Source organism: Pteropus medius, unplaced genomic scaffold (genome assembly GCF_902729225.1).
Source record: "Pteropus medius unplaced genomic scaffold, Ma_sr-lr_union100, whole genome shotgun sequence".
In the NCBI taxonomy this organism is placed as follows: domain Eukaryota; kingdom Metazoa; phylum Chordata; class Mammalia; order Chiroptera; family Pteropodidae; genus Pteropus; species Pteropus medius.
Window position 1 is genome coordinate 5,185,287 of NW_024352947.1, and position 15,996 is coordinate 5,201,282.

General features: G+C 44.4%; 1 protein-coding gene across 5 annotated transcripts in view; it reads left to right on the forward strand.

Moving 5' to 3' along the window:
* CHRM3 (cholinergic receptor muscarinic 3) overlaps window positions 1-15,996 on the forward strand; it is a 467,593-nt gene that overhangs the window by 208,081 nt on the left and 243,516 nt on the right. The window lies entirely within an intron of this gene.

Here is a 15,996-nt window from a genome sequence, read left to right on the forward strand (position 1 = left end):
GGTTTAGGAAAGACATGAAGAATTCGGCCACTTTTGTTTTTAGTTTGTTGTTTATCGTCACCGTGTGATCTAAGCTTCACATGGGCAAGGCCTTGTTTGCCTCCTCACCGCCAAACCCATGGGACCTGTAGGGACACCTTTCCCCTGCAGGAGGGTGGCACATATTCACCGAGTGAAGGAATCCAGAGGAAGAAAATGCCAAATGTCCCTAAAGAAATGCTTCTAGATGTCCGTGCCATGTCTGTTGCTTAGACCAGAAGGGAAAGAAATAGAAGAAAAGGTAAAAACAGAAATTCTGGGAAGAGAGAGACAGCAGTGCCATAAGTCCTTGGGAGAGACTGGCCTCTCAGGCGGTTTCAGGTGGCATTTCTGAGCTGATGACAGGCAACAGCACCAATTCTTGGGTCTTACATCGATTTGTTAGATGAGCCTGCCACGTAATGATCAGAAATGTGTGTTGAATGAAGGCTCAAAAGAAAGAAATGATAAAAGTACTAAACTGCTAGGAGGAAAATTTTGCCTTTTAATAAAAATGGGCATGATAAGGTTCTCCTGGTACCAATATTGAGTGCCTGTTACTCACAGGTGTTCCAGGTACAGTGAGTGTGAAAAATGTCCCATGAAAAGAAGCCAGTCCCTGCTCTAGGCAGCTCCCTCGGCACGTTTCAGAGATTATTCCATCTTCAAGTAAATTGTCACAGCGACTACATAGAATGGCAGCCCCTGCGAATGGATTAAAATGCTGATGGGGAAAATGGAAACTAGAAAAATGTCTCATTTGTCAGTTAAATGATGTAGCCTCGAGGTTAGATTACAGCAATTCGGGGCTTTTTGTTTCCTGCCAATTGAGATTTGACAGCTGTTTATAAAATATTTACATTCTTATTTCAGTCACATTGACAGCACTTTTGGGTCTTTGGGAAATGATAATTATATGTTAGGAAAATGTTAAAGAAAGAAAAAGTTTAATGCTGATCTGTTGAAAAGAAAAAAAAAACTGTTTTTAAAATTGCGCTAAGGAAAGAAATCTACTTTATTAAAGGACGTATGTCTGATCAAAGTCAGAAGCAGTAGCACTTGCGGCCCACGGCTTCGCCACCTGCGTGGGGAGGGGAGCCCCCTCTCCCCTGGCCGGGGCGCTTCGGCTCTTTCTTCTTCATCGGCCAGATGCGCCTTTATCCACTTCAGTGTGAACGTATAATACTTGATTGGTTCATGGGTAAATTAGATAGAATTTGGGAGCATCTATGTAGAATTTTGTGAAAAAAATCAATACATATGCTTAATATCAGACGAAGAGAAAATAAAAAGTATTAGGAAGAATACTAAGTATAGAATTTATATAAACTTTCCAAATAAAATATTTTTGAATATCTTAATGAGAAATATAAATTCATATGTAACTTTTTCTTAGATCAGGTGTCACATTGGAAATAGTAACCAGTGGTATTTCCATACGTGTATGGCAGTCACTGCGTGTGATGCTTTATAAGAAGTAGAAGATAAAAAATTTAAAACCTATTTTATAGTCATTCATAAATTTCCTCCAATTGAAATAATATTTGAAGAACCTAACAGCCATTACTTTCTTTCACTGACACATGTAATTATTTAAATCTCCTAGGATAAGGCAAATGATTTTGGAATCTAACCTAGCTTCTTAGTATCAAGTACCTTAAAAATTCATGGAAAGCACATCTTTTTGTATAGCTGTCACCTTGCACGTAGCTCAGACCCCACTGAAAGGGGGGCAACAAACAGCAGGAATGGGCCTGGCCCCTGTCTGTGGCACCAGGAGCAAAAGTACGATTGGAGGCCCTGTCCACTCCTGGCTCTTTGCTGCTCCCCCATGGGCCTCACTCTTGGAGGGTGCACGTGGACACAGCCAGAAGGTTAACATACTTCCTTTATACTGTGTCATAGCTGTCCTTTGGTCACCTATGGGGTCCCGGGTACACCAGAGATGTGTCTGGTGAAGAGATCACCCTGACGCTCTAGAAGTGAGCAAGCAGCCTTGGGCCTTTGGGCAGTGGATGCTGGGGACCTGAGTATGTGACGCTTGGTCTAGAAGGAACCCAGCTCATCGTGGCATTTCCTCGTGGAGTGTCACGGCCAGAGGAAAGCCAGAGGGGACCCTCTGATGTAGTGCTCCTCCAACATGAACGCGTATGCCATTGTCGGAAGCCAGCCGACGAAGTAATTGAGGGTACCTGAAAGGGGGAGCATGGACTGAGGAAAAGAAAGAAGACAGACAGAATTGCAGGAGGGATCACAGAATCAAGCTGTGTCTGTGTCCCGAGTTTATTTAGAACACACTATTTATAACATTACAATAAGAAAGACAGTAGTCAAGAATCAAGGTTAGCCAGATTACTATATCTAGTAGAACAATGAGATTCTCACAACTCAGAACTCTCTGCTAAACTGTTGCAAGGAATGTGCAGTGATTGCTATGTGAACAGTTACCTCCCGGTTTTTCCCAGCGCTTTACAATCTCAACTTCTTACATTGTTGCCAAGTACACAAATATCTTTGTTCCTTGTTATACGTTTTCACGTGTCCATAAGTGACTCCCTACATCTCCCCCTTTTTTATTCTTTAAATGCCCGAACCCTCCTGGTTCTGGCGCAAGGTGACTGTGCCTGTCTTAGGTGATCCCCTCACCAGATCTGGAACTTACCCGTCATCGGTACGTGCATTCCGTCATGCACGCCCTGTCTTAGGTTGTCCAGCCTCTGAGGGAGTCTTACCCGTCTTTGACTACCAGCCCCCGTGGGAGGGAGATGTCTATCTTTTAAGCCGTATTTCGAAGTCTTACATGATGTAGGTTGGCCTGAAGTTTTAACATGGCACTAATGAAGTATTTTAGTAGAGAAGGAAGCAGGCACAAAACAACAATTACACAGGCTCCTATAAAACAGAAGCAGCTCGCTGATAGAAGGAAGACCATGAGGGGACAAGGCCCTTAAGGTGATCCAAAAATTCAGTGGACAATTTATCAGCGTCAAATTGTAGAGGTTTAGCATTTTTAAGTCCTTGTATTTCTTTATGCAGGTTAATTAAATCTAAGGATACATTAGCATTGTGCCATATGCCTTTTAAATGATATTTTACTCGATCCCAGTCATGACTGGTCTCATTATATCTTCTAGATGTGACACAGATCCAATGATACTTTACATGACATTCTAGTTGAGATCTAATTTTTAGACCCTGGATTTCATCACCCAGGTATTCCACTGTCTTATACAGAGCATCTAACTTTTGTTCTAATTTTCTGTCTATGTTTTTCTGTGTTCCCAATGCTAAAGTAACATTTCTAGACAAATCATTGACATCATGAGCAGTTTGTACAGTTTGTGAGAGAGCCACCACAGTGGTGGCAGCAGTAGCTATAAGAGATACAATAGCAAGTATTCCTGCAACAATTAGTCCAATCACCCTCCTCATAGATGGCATGTCCAGCAGCGATGTGTTGTTCACTTTCACAATGACATCTGGTCCTTGCTATATGGTCGGATGTAAGAGAGGTGGGTTAGGAAAGTATGTCCAGTAAACTGCACCTTCAGCTGTCATCGCCAGGCTCAGCAAGATCAAGGTTAGGGTCATCCCGCCGGGTGTCTGGTGGAGCGGCGAAACGAACCAACCTCTCTGGCAACCACCTGGCATTTTCTGCATCCTGTGGAAAAACACAAACATGCCCTCGTCCCCATATTAATACCGGGTCGGGGCCATGTTGATTAGTTTTGAGCATCAGAAATTCAGTTTTTTGAGCATGAGAAAGAATTTGTGGAGAAACCGGGTTGAGGGCATCACGGCATCTTTTTGCCATGTTTGTTCGACCAGTCAGATAACATTTCCCGCATGGACTTTCCCAGCAGGGCAGCAGTCACAGCAAGTCCCTTCATATATGACAGCCCTATGTCAGAACACAACCCAACATAATCACTTAAGTCTCCTTTCTTTCTAAAGGGTCTGATTGTTGTTTGATAGGCAGAATTTGCATTTTCATAAGCCAGCTGTTTTACCAGCAGAGAACTGGCTTCTAGGTTCCCTAAAAGCCGTGAAGCAGCCTGCTGCAGCCCTTGTTGTAACCCTGTTTGAGGCATTGATTTCTGATTAATCCAAAGGGGTGTGCCAGTTGGTCCAACAGGGGCAAAACTCACAGGAGGGGGATCTAAGCCTGCAATTATAGTTGGAGTCAGCCTTCTTCCTGACCTCGGTGGATCCTGAGGAACTTTAAAATTTGGCACTTTTAAGGGCTGAGGCCCCATGGCCAGCTTTTGCATCTGCAAAGACAAATTAGCCAATTTCTGTTTTAATTGTTCAACCTCTTCTTCCTCATGATATTTAGCTGTCTCATCCTCTAACTGAGCAGTATCTCCTGGATCTAAAGGTTCCTCATTCTCATCAAAAAAGAGGGAAGTAAAAGGAGGCGGTGGAGCAGTGGGTGCAATATCAGGATTAGGTGGAGCCTCAGGGCCAGTAAAAGCATCCTTGCCTTGTTCCTGCCATTGAATTCTCTCGTGCCTGGGATCTAAGCAATCCCTTATCAATGTCCATAATCCAAAAGTATCCACTGGCACTTTACTCGGCCCACGGGCATCATAATAGTCTTGTAACTTTTGTCCTACCCTTTTCCAGGTTTCTAAATCTACAGTCCCTTCTTCCGGAAACCAGGGACATACTTCTTCTACAAATTGCAAAAACTTAGTTAATTGTTGCTGGCCCACTTTGGCCCCTCTTACTCTAAGCATATTCTTAAGCATATGTGCAAAAAGCAGCCGGCTATTTCCTTGGACCATTTTTACTTCTTTAAGTTTCTGTTTCAGTTTCTATATTACAATACTCCTGCGTACTTACCGTTGGCCGCCTACAGGACTCTTAGGTCCCCAGATTCCGCGTGCGCACACCTTACTCTGCGGCACGTCCTAGCTGTTATCCCCTGTGTTCAGGTCCCTGTTCAGGCGCCACTTGTCGGAAGCCAGCCAACGATGTAATTGAGGGTACCTGAAAGGGGGAGCATGGACTGAGGAAAAGAAAGAAGACAGACAGAATTGCAGGAGGGATCACAGAATCAAGCTGTGTCTGTGTCCTCGAGTTTATTTAGAACACACTATTTATAACATTACAATAAGAAAGACAGTAGTCAAGAATCAAGGGTAGCCAGATTACTTATCTAGTAGAACAATGAGATTCTCACAACTCAGAACTCTCTGCTAAACTGTTACAAGGAATGTGCAGTGACTGCTATGTGAACATTTACCTCCCGGTTTTTCCCAGCGCTTTACAATCTCAACTTCTTACATTGTTGCCAAGTACACAAATATCCTTGTTCCTTGTTATACGTTTTCACATGTCCATAAGTGACTCCCTACATGCCGTCATCCGTTCTAATGCAGTCTTCGATTCAGAAGGGCGGAGGTGCGCCTGAGCTTTTGCATTTCTGAAGTGGTCTCAGGTGAGGCCTGTGCCGCTCTGAGGGGCAGGGGCCCATGGCCTGGAGCTCGGAGCAGAACTAGACAGAAGTCACTGCTTTAGGTGAGATCAGAGATGTGGGCCTGCTGTGGAGAGTCGTCCTCGCCCCCAGAAGGCCCCAGCCTGGACCCTTCACACCCTGAACTCTTCCCAGTTCCACACTGTGCCCCTCGGTAACCTACCCCGCTAGTGCCTCCATCCGCTCACAGCCCTTGTCCGTGAGGGACGGCAGCCAACCTATGTGTGGCCACCGAACTGGATGTCCAGGCGGCAGAGCCACCTCGGCTTGCTCATCGCACTGTGGAGGAGCAGCAGGTGCCAGGTGTCCCCACTGTGCTCGTGGTCTGGGAGACCTGGAGCTCAGCAGCAGATGGGGCCCAGCCACACTTGCCTCTGAGGACCGGCACCCGGCCCAGGCCTGCCGGCCACGCAGGGGCTCGGGCATCGCGTGCATCTTGCACACCAGTGTTCTGCAGCCCAGGGTGTGGGAAGCCCTTCAGTTAAGTTCAAAAGGGACGTGAAGTGAAAGTGGTAAATCTAATAGTTCTGTAGCAAGACTCTAATATAGTATATAGGGATAGACTAAAAGACAAATTAAAGATTTCAGAAAGGACCTAGATGAAAGCAGTGCACGAAAAATATGCTGACATTTTCAGGGGACCATTTAAACTAAAAGGAAAAAAAAATCCAAATCAGGAACAAAATAAAACAGAATCATAGACAGTATTTTTAAATAAAAGGAACATTTGGGAAACAAATATCCGTATCATGCTATGTACAGAAGAAAAAAATGGGAATATAATCAAAATAAGTTGATTACATTATTAAAACATATCACGGAATATAAAATAAACACAAAAAATAGTATCAGAATATGGACATCAAAAATAAATCTCATGAGATGACTGTAAAAACCCCAAAGAGCAGCTGCAGGAAACCATGGCAATCAAGGCAAAGTAATAGAGGGGGCGAATTTCACAAAAATCCAATTTTGGAGTTAGTAGGTTCTACTTTTTACTAAAAGAAGGCCTCGACACAGCTCCATCACACGGGGAAATTAAATTACATTTCAAGTGAAACGAGTGAGCTCATGGGCTTCTAATGAAAACACCGCAGAAACGAACGTGAAGATGAGAGGCACATCTCAGCACCAGACGGCGTGCAGCGCGCCTGCGAGTTTAAGAGATGAATTCGAAGCATGTATAAGAAAGTCTTGAAAAAGTATCTCATAATGTGATAAAAGGCAAAAGCTGTGGAAGTGCAATATTTACATTCTAGCATATCATAGGAAAGAAAGAAAATTCGATTTACAGTTTCTTATTCTTCCGAGACTGCGAACTCGATCCAGTTTCCCGTTCAGCAAAATGGTTCTTCAAGTCCCGCCCACTGGTCCTGGGCAGAGACCCTCCACGATCTGCACTTACGTTTGAGGGCACAGCTCCTGTCCTCGGGCTGGCAGTCCAGTTTCGATGACAAGCAGCTCAGATATGTTTCTCATGTCATAAGTGTTAAATACGAGACCGTATCAAGGTGATGTAAGCGCGTAGTTTAAGTACCAAACAGATCGCAATCCCGTTGTCGTCGTGGGCTGTGTCTTTAGCATGTTTGTACCTTCGTGTTCTTCATAGTGATAAATATATATAAGCTATTGGAACATATTTCTGCTGTATCGATGACATACCAAGGTAGAAGAAAAGGAAACATTTATATGGCTTCAAGGGCATCGAGGTGGCCCTCTATAAGGAAAGGTGGCATATGATACTCGAGAAAGGGTAGGATTTATATGGGCAGAAAGAAACCAGAAGGCACTGTGGGGATCATAGGTACGAGGCAGAACGCAGGTGACAGCGTCAGAACTCTGGTGCTTTGGGGTGGCGGGGAGCGGGCGTGAGGCCCGGGGGTGCTGGGTAAGACCCGGAGGAGGACTTTGTGTTTTCAAAGGAGCTCGGATTTTGTCTTAAAAATAACAGAATAACACTGAAATGGTAGGAGCAGGACAATAACATGAGGAAAGCTTACTGGGCAGTACTCTGTGGAGCTGGACTGAGGTGGGAAAATACTCGGATGAGTTTAATCAGGAAAAGGGAGATGAAAGACCAGGGAGGAACCTGCCCCCAGCGACGAGGAAAGAACAGAACAGACTCGGTGGCGCGAGGCCTGGGCTTCCTCCCTCCTGCATCAGGCGTGTATCTGCTCACTCCTGTGTCTTCACGATTTTTAGTAATTTCGATGATTTGCCTCTCACGTGTAAATGTAAAATGGGTTCAGATCATGAAGAAAACACACGACGCTGCGTCCTAGACTCTCTGGCGGTTTCGGTCGGCCTCGTCTCCTTCCCCACTGTCCGCGCCCCTGCGCTTTCCTGTCGCTTCCCCTTCCTGACTCCCTTCGACCCACGTGGTCTGGCCTGATTTTGCCACTTTGCCAGAACTACAGCTGCCAAAATGAGCAAAGGCCTCCGAGTCGGCAAGCCCCAAGACTTTCTGATCCTTAACTCTGACTTCTCTGCCATTTTGTTATCTCTGGCCTTTTTGAAATTCTCTCTCCTTGGGTTCCAAGGACCCTCCCCTCCCCCTTCGCTGGAACCTCTTCACACGGCCTCCCCTGGCTGCCCGTCAGTTGCCCGCTCCGTCCCAGGCGCCTGCCTTCCTTCCTCTTCTGCCCACTGCTCGATCAAACCCCTTTCCTGCCCCCGAAGTTTGGTCCCGAATGCTTTTCTCCCTCATCCACTTTACTTCCACGCTTGAACTGTGACCAGTGAGTCACAACTGAGCCTGCCGCCCGGACGCCTCCCCTGGTCCGCGGCTGCGTCTCCAGCTGGACAGCTCCAGGCACTTCGCCGCACACCCCAAATCAGCACACCCCAAATTAGTACGCCGGCGCCGAGCCCCTCGGCCCTCCTGCCCCCGCGTCTCTGTGTCTCTGTCCGAGCCTGGTGCATGTGGCACAGGTGCACGCCAGAAGCTGGATATGTCCCTTTATCTTTCTGGAATGAAGCTCTAATCATACTTCAAACCGAACCACCTCCCAGCTGTGACTTCCTCATTACTTAAGTTCCACGCCTCTTAGTTGTCTTATCTATAAAATGGGAAAAGAATAAAAAATAAAAAAAACAGCAACACCTGCCTCACCGGGTGTTGTGAAGATAATAAATGGTACGTTGTAATCCCTTGCTACATTTTAACCATTTCATTGTTTGAAATAATCAGAGTCCCCGTGGACTTAAAAAAACCAACCAGCTTTCGTAGCATATGAGTTGGTTTTTGCCCAATTCTCAAACTTCATGCTCGCGTTTCCTTCTGCCCTTAATACCCTTAATAAAACGCTCTAAGGTGCCGGCTCCGCCCGCCCCTGCCCCAGGCTCAGCGGCGCGTCTTCCGCGGCTACAGCGTGACTTGTGACTCAGCCATAACGTCCCCCGGTCGGCCAGGCGCGCGCAGGGGGGGTCTCTTCTTGGCCTTTTCTCCCCAGATCTAAACCAGCTTCCGCCACGTGCTCCTCGAGAGCCTTCGTCTTAGGGGTTTGCATTCCCCCTGCGCTGTGCGTTTGCAGCTGGACTTCCACTCTGTCCCTGCGTCGCCGGCGGTAGCGGCGCGCGTTTACCTCCACCTGGGCTGATTGAGAAGGAGGCGGCCGCGGGGTGCGGACAACCAGAGCGGGCGAGCGGCAGGACGTCTGGAGACGGCCCGAGTGGAGCAGCGGCGGGCCAGCCCTCGTGCCTGCTCCACTTGAGTGGGACAGCTGGAAAAGGGAAGCTGGAAGAGGGGAAAGCGAAAGGGAACATGACGATCTGAGGGAAAAGCGCAGACGAAGATGTGAGGGGGGAACGGAAGCCCGGCGTAGGCCGCGCGCAGCCGGTGAGGGGCCCGCGGGCCGTGCTGGGCTGCGGTGCGTTTGCATCTGCCTAAAATCTTCAGGAAGGAGCCTCAAGAGAAGAGGGCTTTTCAGTCTCGAGAATGAGGAAAGGGCAAGATGGGTACCGAAATTTGTGCTATTCAGGAATTCGAGGTATAACATGGACAAATACGAACAGTTTCAATGAGTCACAGTATTTTCATTGTGAGGTGTGTATGTGTGCAGTGCCATGTATAATAGCGCGTATACGATTTTAGATATTTCGATTATAAGAGTAGTATAATGTTTATTCTAGAAATACTGGCAGTCGGGGAAATGTGAGTCGGATATGATAGGGGGTTAGAAACAGAATAGGAAGTGAGGGATGTAGACAGCTGCAGGAATGGAGGCAAGCTTGATCTGAAAAGGGGTAGACACGTGTCTGGAGTGCTTCTGGTCCACACAGAGGACGCGGCACCTGGGACCAGGCGAGAGCTTTTATAAGCGAGGAGATATAAAACCTGTGAAATAATGGATATCATTGAGGAAGGAGGGACCAGCTGACGGTGGGTGAGAGAGAGAACACTTAGGGCAGAAAGACCTTGAATGGGTCTGAAGGAGACCGGCCGACGGACGCAGGGAGGGAAGGCAGAGTCCATGGTCACAGATGCCAGTGCTGGGTACATAATGGTGGTCAGAAAAGGAAGCAGTTCTGCAGTTACTGTTTCTTTCTTTCCCCTCAACTCTGGGGGGCTTGGCAGCAGGGCCCTGTGCTCCCTTGAATAAAAATAAGATACAGATTGAAACTCGTCCTCTGGATTGAGAAGGATAGCTCTAAAGAAAGCCAGCTCTGCGCACAGTGACTAACCCCTGTGCCCTGGCTCTGTCACCTTCTTTCAACTGGGGAACCTCCATCGTGTTAGCCGCTGGGGGTGAGAGCTATGCTCCGGTCTGGACTACTGTGCGACGACCTCGTCCCCTTGCTAACTGGCTGTGTCACCCTGGTCAGCCACGTGGACCTTCCCGCCTGGGCGCTTCTGGTGTAACATGGAGATTAAAGGTGACCCTACTTGTCAGCGAGATAAGCAGTAAATAAGAACACTGTAAATAAAGTCTGAAGGGCCAAACCCCCGACACGAGTTTCCCGCCCAGTCAGGTCGCAGCCGTCGTTCACATTCTGAGCCTTCCTTTCCATCTGTAAAATGCGACGTTAATATGCCTGCCACACACGACGCTGTGAGAATAAAGGAAATCGCACATGAATTTCCAAACCTACAGCAAGTGTGTGTAAAAGGGAAAAAAGAAGTGTGAGTGATTGTCGGTGGGAAGCCAGAGATTGGTAACTTTCTAAAGAAAATTGGGAGAGAGAAAGAGATTTGTGATCTAAAGGCAAGTTTTCTAAACTTCATTTGTAACAGACAGGAAGCCAACTAAAGCCTGGTAATGCGGCCAAGGGTGAGCCTTGCCTTTGAAGCTGATGAGCGTAATAAAACTTGATTCATTTGCACTTCAGCGAGGTGAGAGGAGGTTTCATGTGTGCGTGGGCACATGTTAGAGGAAATATCTACAGGGGCCAACGAAGCGCAATGCGATTTCATCTTGGGACGTGATGTTAATGACCATATTACATCTGAGCATCTGAATGAGAATGCAAAACAGTTACAATTAAGTCAGTTAAAATACTATTTAATTAAAACACTAAATTTTGTGGTATCATGCATATAATATCAAAGTAGCGTATTAAAAATGTATATTTTGTGTTTCGATTTCCAAATGGAATAAAAGTGTTATTAGCTCAATGCCTGGTTCGTTGCAGCTGCCGCTGGGCGATGATGAGTGAATAAATGCATAAAGACCACATGTGGAATGCGGATGCATTATATACAAGATCTCTGTCTTAGAAAAAATAGCCATCACATTGTACTAGTTTCTTTATGAACAAATATAACACAAAATGATGCTTAATGATGGAAAGCCAGATGAACTAAGGAATATTTTTTTAGTCGATGCGTCAAATTAAAGAACAAAGGGAGGACATTGTAAAATGCATGTTAAGTAGGTGTTGATAGGATTGCGTCCCAGACAGAAGAAGGATGCTACGGTGCAAAATGACACCATTAAGCGTTACCCGAAGTCATGCTGTATGTGCATCAGAATGAAGATATTCTTATGTGAGAACAAGGCAGACAAGATTTGCAGCTGGAGGTGAGGGAGCGTGGCACAGGGCACAGCAAAGGGTGGTCAAAGAGGACTAAATAGTGGTCTTGGCTAAGGCAGTCAGGTTCCTCTCTGCTTTCTCCGTCCTCTGCCCCCGGCTGGCCCCCGGAATTGGGACATTAGTGACTTGAGAACTAACTCTTGCCTATTCTGAGGAGAGTGTAATGAATCTGGTACATAAGTGTGGTCCATAGGCCATCAATATCACCTGAGAACTTGTAAATACAGAACATCGGACCCCTTCAAGCCCTACTGAATTCAACTCTTAGTAAACGAGTCTCCAGGTGGCTCCCATAAAACCGTAAGTTAAAATGCGAGAAGTTCTGGCGTGGGCATGAGAAATGCAAGTTGATCTGGATTCGAAATCCCATTTTACCTCGGGCAGGCTAACTTTCAGATCTGGTTCATCATCTGTGCCTATAATTATCAGTACTTCGTTAGTACAGTTGTGTGAGGTGGACGGGATAGTTTGCGTTGTGTCTGCCCTTTAGTAAGCGTTAAATAAACCTTAGCTATTTTTATTATTTCTTTTCTGCCGAGAGGGGAAAAGGAAAGAGTGAGAAAGAAGGACGCGCACAGTGACCGAACTCTCTGCTGCCTCCCAGTTCTAGACTCAGCGTGGACTTACGAATAGACCTGATAAATCTTCTGAGTTTTCTTCTGCTTCTAAACGTTTCTATTTACATTACTATCGACAAGCCACCTAACCTCTCTGAGCCTTATCTTCCTCCTCAGTGCTAGGGGTGGTCACATCCGCCTACCTCACAGAGTCGCGGAAGTCAAGGCGAGTGGTTTATAAGACAGAATTGTAAAGAGCCATTGTATACAATTAGTGATTAGGAAGAATCATCTTAAGATGAGAGGTTAAGTAAGTAAGGTCTGAATTGCATCACTTACACTAAGGCCTGGTGTAAGGACGTGTCCGGCCATTCCGTCATCGACGGGAAGAGAGAAGGTGGATTCACTTGCAGATGGGGATGAGGGTAAATCAATTCTGTCCTCAGAGACAGAAGCTTCTGTATGCAGATTCCAGAAAGTCTGCTTTTAAGAAATGATCTAGACATACAAGGGATACTTAAACAGTTTGCTCTTTACCTTGTCTCTGTGGAAACCGAGACACATGTATTTGAAGAGTCAGGCAGACATGAGCAAGCAGGCAAGGAGGGATCAGGACCAGCAGGAGGAATGATGGCGCCTGGCGGCCTCCGCAGGCTTCTGGGAGAGGAGCCTTCTGCGGCTGGCCTGTGGGTGGCGGAATCTGGAGATGGAACTGCAGTCTTCTTGGAGAAAGTCGCACAAGAAAAAACCAGAGCCAGGAAAGCTGGAAGCGCATGAAGGAAGGGAAAAGAACCCATCCGGGAGCTCCAGGTCGAGGGGGTTGGAGCGGGGTAGGTTACACAGGTCCGCGGGGATGGCGTTTGGAGGACTTGACTGGTCAATTGCTAATTTCTCTCCGGTGGCTGGTCATACACTGACAGGATCAGGATGTGTTTCAGAATATTTATCTGGCATCTGTGTGCGAGTTTAAATTAGGAATAAGTAGGGAGATTACATCAGGGAAGATATTTTCACGGCCCAGAAAAGTCATAAGGCCCAGGGCTGGGTGTGTAGCGCTGGGACTGGAAAGTGCTGTTCAGAATAAACGCCTTTCTGACAGGTTCAGGCTGATGCTTTCATATCAGCAAGAAGCCCCGACGTTAGAGGAAACTAAAATCACTCACTTCATACTGGGCATTGCTGTCGCCAAGTTCCATATGTTAATATATTTTTTAAAATTGGTTTGAGTAGAAGTAACATACTGGTTACTTGTTCTATTTTTACATCCCTGTGCAGGAAAAGAGAAAAAGGAAGAATTCTATTCATGTGTCATACTCTGAGACTTATGGTAGTTTGCTAATTATAAGTTCAATTGTCTTGATCTCAAAAGGCATTCAAGAGCCGAACCAAGTATAGTAAGGTCTCCCAGGCCCCATGATTACACAGCTGCAAAATTTGTAGCCAAAATGTCAGCCCGCTTTAGTGTTTTTTGCAGGCCAAAAGGTCAAGCAAAGTCGAACTTTCTTGTTTCTTACAATAATTTGCAAGATCTAACAATAGAGCTCAAGACTGTGTCACAAACTCCGGTGCCTTCTTTGACCTGGACTGTTGGCTGAGATGGATTTTTCCATCTGTTGAATGGAGGCGGTAATCATACTTTTATCTATTCCTGCCTTTCTAGCAAAGGCATTTTGAGCTCTTTGGTTTCAAGATATTTTCGTAGAGTGCAAAATTAAACATGCTTAGGATGTCCTCATGCCCGGGGCCGCAGGCCAGCTTTTGCTGTCAGCGTAATTCTTTAGACCAAGGATTAGCCACTCTCGTTTCAGTTACTCTCAGAGCTCGGTGCCCACCTGACTTCTCTAAAGTCAGTTCATTAACCTGCACGATCAGGTTATATGATATTCGTGTAATACTGAAATACCTTCTCTGGAACAGTTCAAGAAGACATTTCTAAATGGACAGTCTTTGTAAAAGCTTCCCAAGTAATATGAAATAAAACAATTGGCTTAATGCCTTGTAAAAACAAATATTAAGAAAATGCAAAGAAAAGGAACTGATATAAACATTTGATCTTGGGGATTTTAAGTGATTTTTTTAATGTTTTATATTTTAGTTTTTTTCAAACTCTCCCTAATGAATAAATATTATTAACTCAAGTTAAAAACAAAACAAAACAAAACAAAAGAAATCTGTTACTAAAAACCTTTTTTTGGCATTAAAATTACTTTTTTCTAAGTAATCATACTTTCTTTTTATAACTTCTCTATTTTCTTTCTAAAAGACATACTCTTTGAAATGTTTTGATGATCGTATACATCAAAGAATTATTTTCTTCTGTAGCAACGATTCTCAACTTTTAGGATTTTAAAATAGATTAGGAGACCGCTAGAGAATTATGAATTTTTGGTTTTGAAAATGGGGAGCATTTAAAAAACGCAACTAATCTTTGCTGCCCTCATTTTTAAGAAAAGGAAAGGATATTCTAATTCTATACTAATACAAAGGAATTAGTCTAAAAATAAAAAAGGGACTTTCACAACAAAAACCAAAAGATATATCTATATAAACATTTATACTCGGTATATTTAAATTCGTGTACATATTCCATTTCAAATCCATTAGAATTCTATCTATTGACATTATAGTGAATAAAATTATTTTGGAAATAGTCATTTGACTGTGGAGCATGAAGAGAAGCTGAAATACCTAAAATGTCTCAATGTTCTTTCTGTATCATTGCCGTTACAAATCTATCCAGCTTTACACAAGTATTTTGAGGAAAATGGAAACAATACCCTTGAATACTAGTGCACTCGATTTGGAATGTTCTGGATAAACCGAGAGGTACCGAGACATAATCAAGCACCTGCCAGGCTTCTTCCCTGCAGAGCCTAGAGTTAAGGAGCCAGGTGCCTGGCTCAGCTGTCAGGCCTGATGGTTCTCACAGAAAAGTCGCGAGCCTGTGTGGTCTATGCGTGAAGATCATTCATTACCTGAACACTCACACGAGGGTCTCCTCTCTTCATTTGTTACCTTTTTATACTATAACATTTTCCCTCTTGGTCAGAATTATATTTAGGGTCTAATCTCATGAGAAATCCGATTTGAATCTATGAAGTGAAGTACGAACAGGTGAGTCATTAGACCTCAGACATGCTTGTATTGGTAGGTTGTCTTTTAAAATAAAGCAAAATCACAATAAAAATATCTCATCTCATCAGCCCTTAGCTGCTCGGCGGGCTTTCTTTGTCTCCGAGTTCACTAATATATCCATATCCTTTCTTCCATGTTCCTTGGAGAAGAATTACAAGATTCATCTTTTTATTCTGACGCGTCTGGTATTTCATAGTTCCTGAAAAACTGAGAACAATGGAATATACTTTATGGGGTTATTTTTAAGTGGTCTACTCTGTGCCCTTTTGTTAATTTTAATTTAACATTGTTTATACGCTCTATTTATGGGTCGCTCAAATAAGGAAAAGTTCCTAGATTAAGCCTTAAATATCCAACATATAGTTAAGACCAGCTCTTGAGGCTTATTATCTCGTTCTGATGCATGATTAACTCTTTGGATTTCAAACAATGAGATGAGTTTATAATTATAAAGTAAATCTGTAGCTTTACCAAAGGGCTTCCTCTGCATGAGTCACTGCACATTTCTGATACTATTTATACTAGATTTGCAAATAGTTTTTATTTCTCCTACTAACTAATAGATTGAATAATGGATATTATGTTGAAAAGGATCCCAAGATTTCTTTCGAATATGTATTGAAGTCTTACTATATTTCAGGCACACATTAAAAATAAAGTGGTTAATAATGACAATAATAATAATAGATTCATATTTGTCGGCATCTTATTATGTGCCGGCTTTTATTTTTTGCTATAAGTGTACCTGCTTCATTTCTTCTCATAAGTAACCAA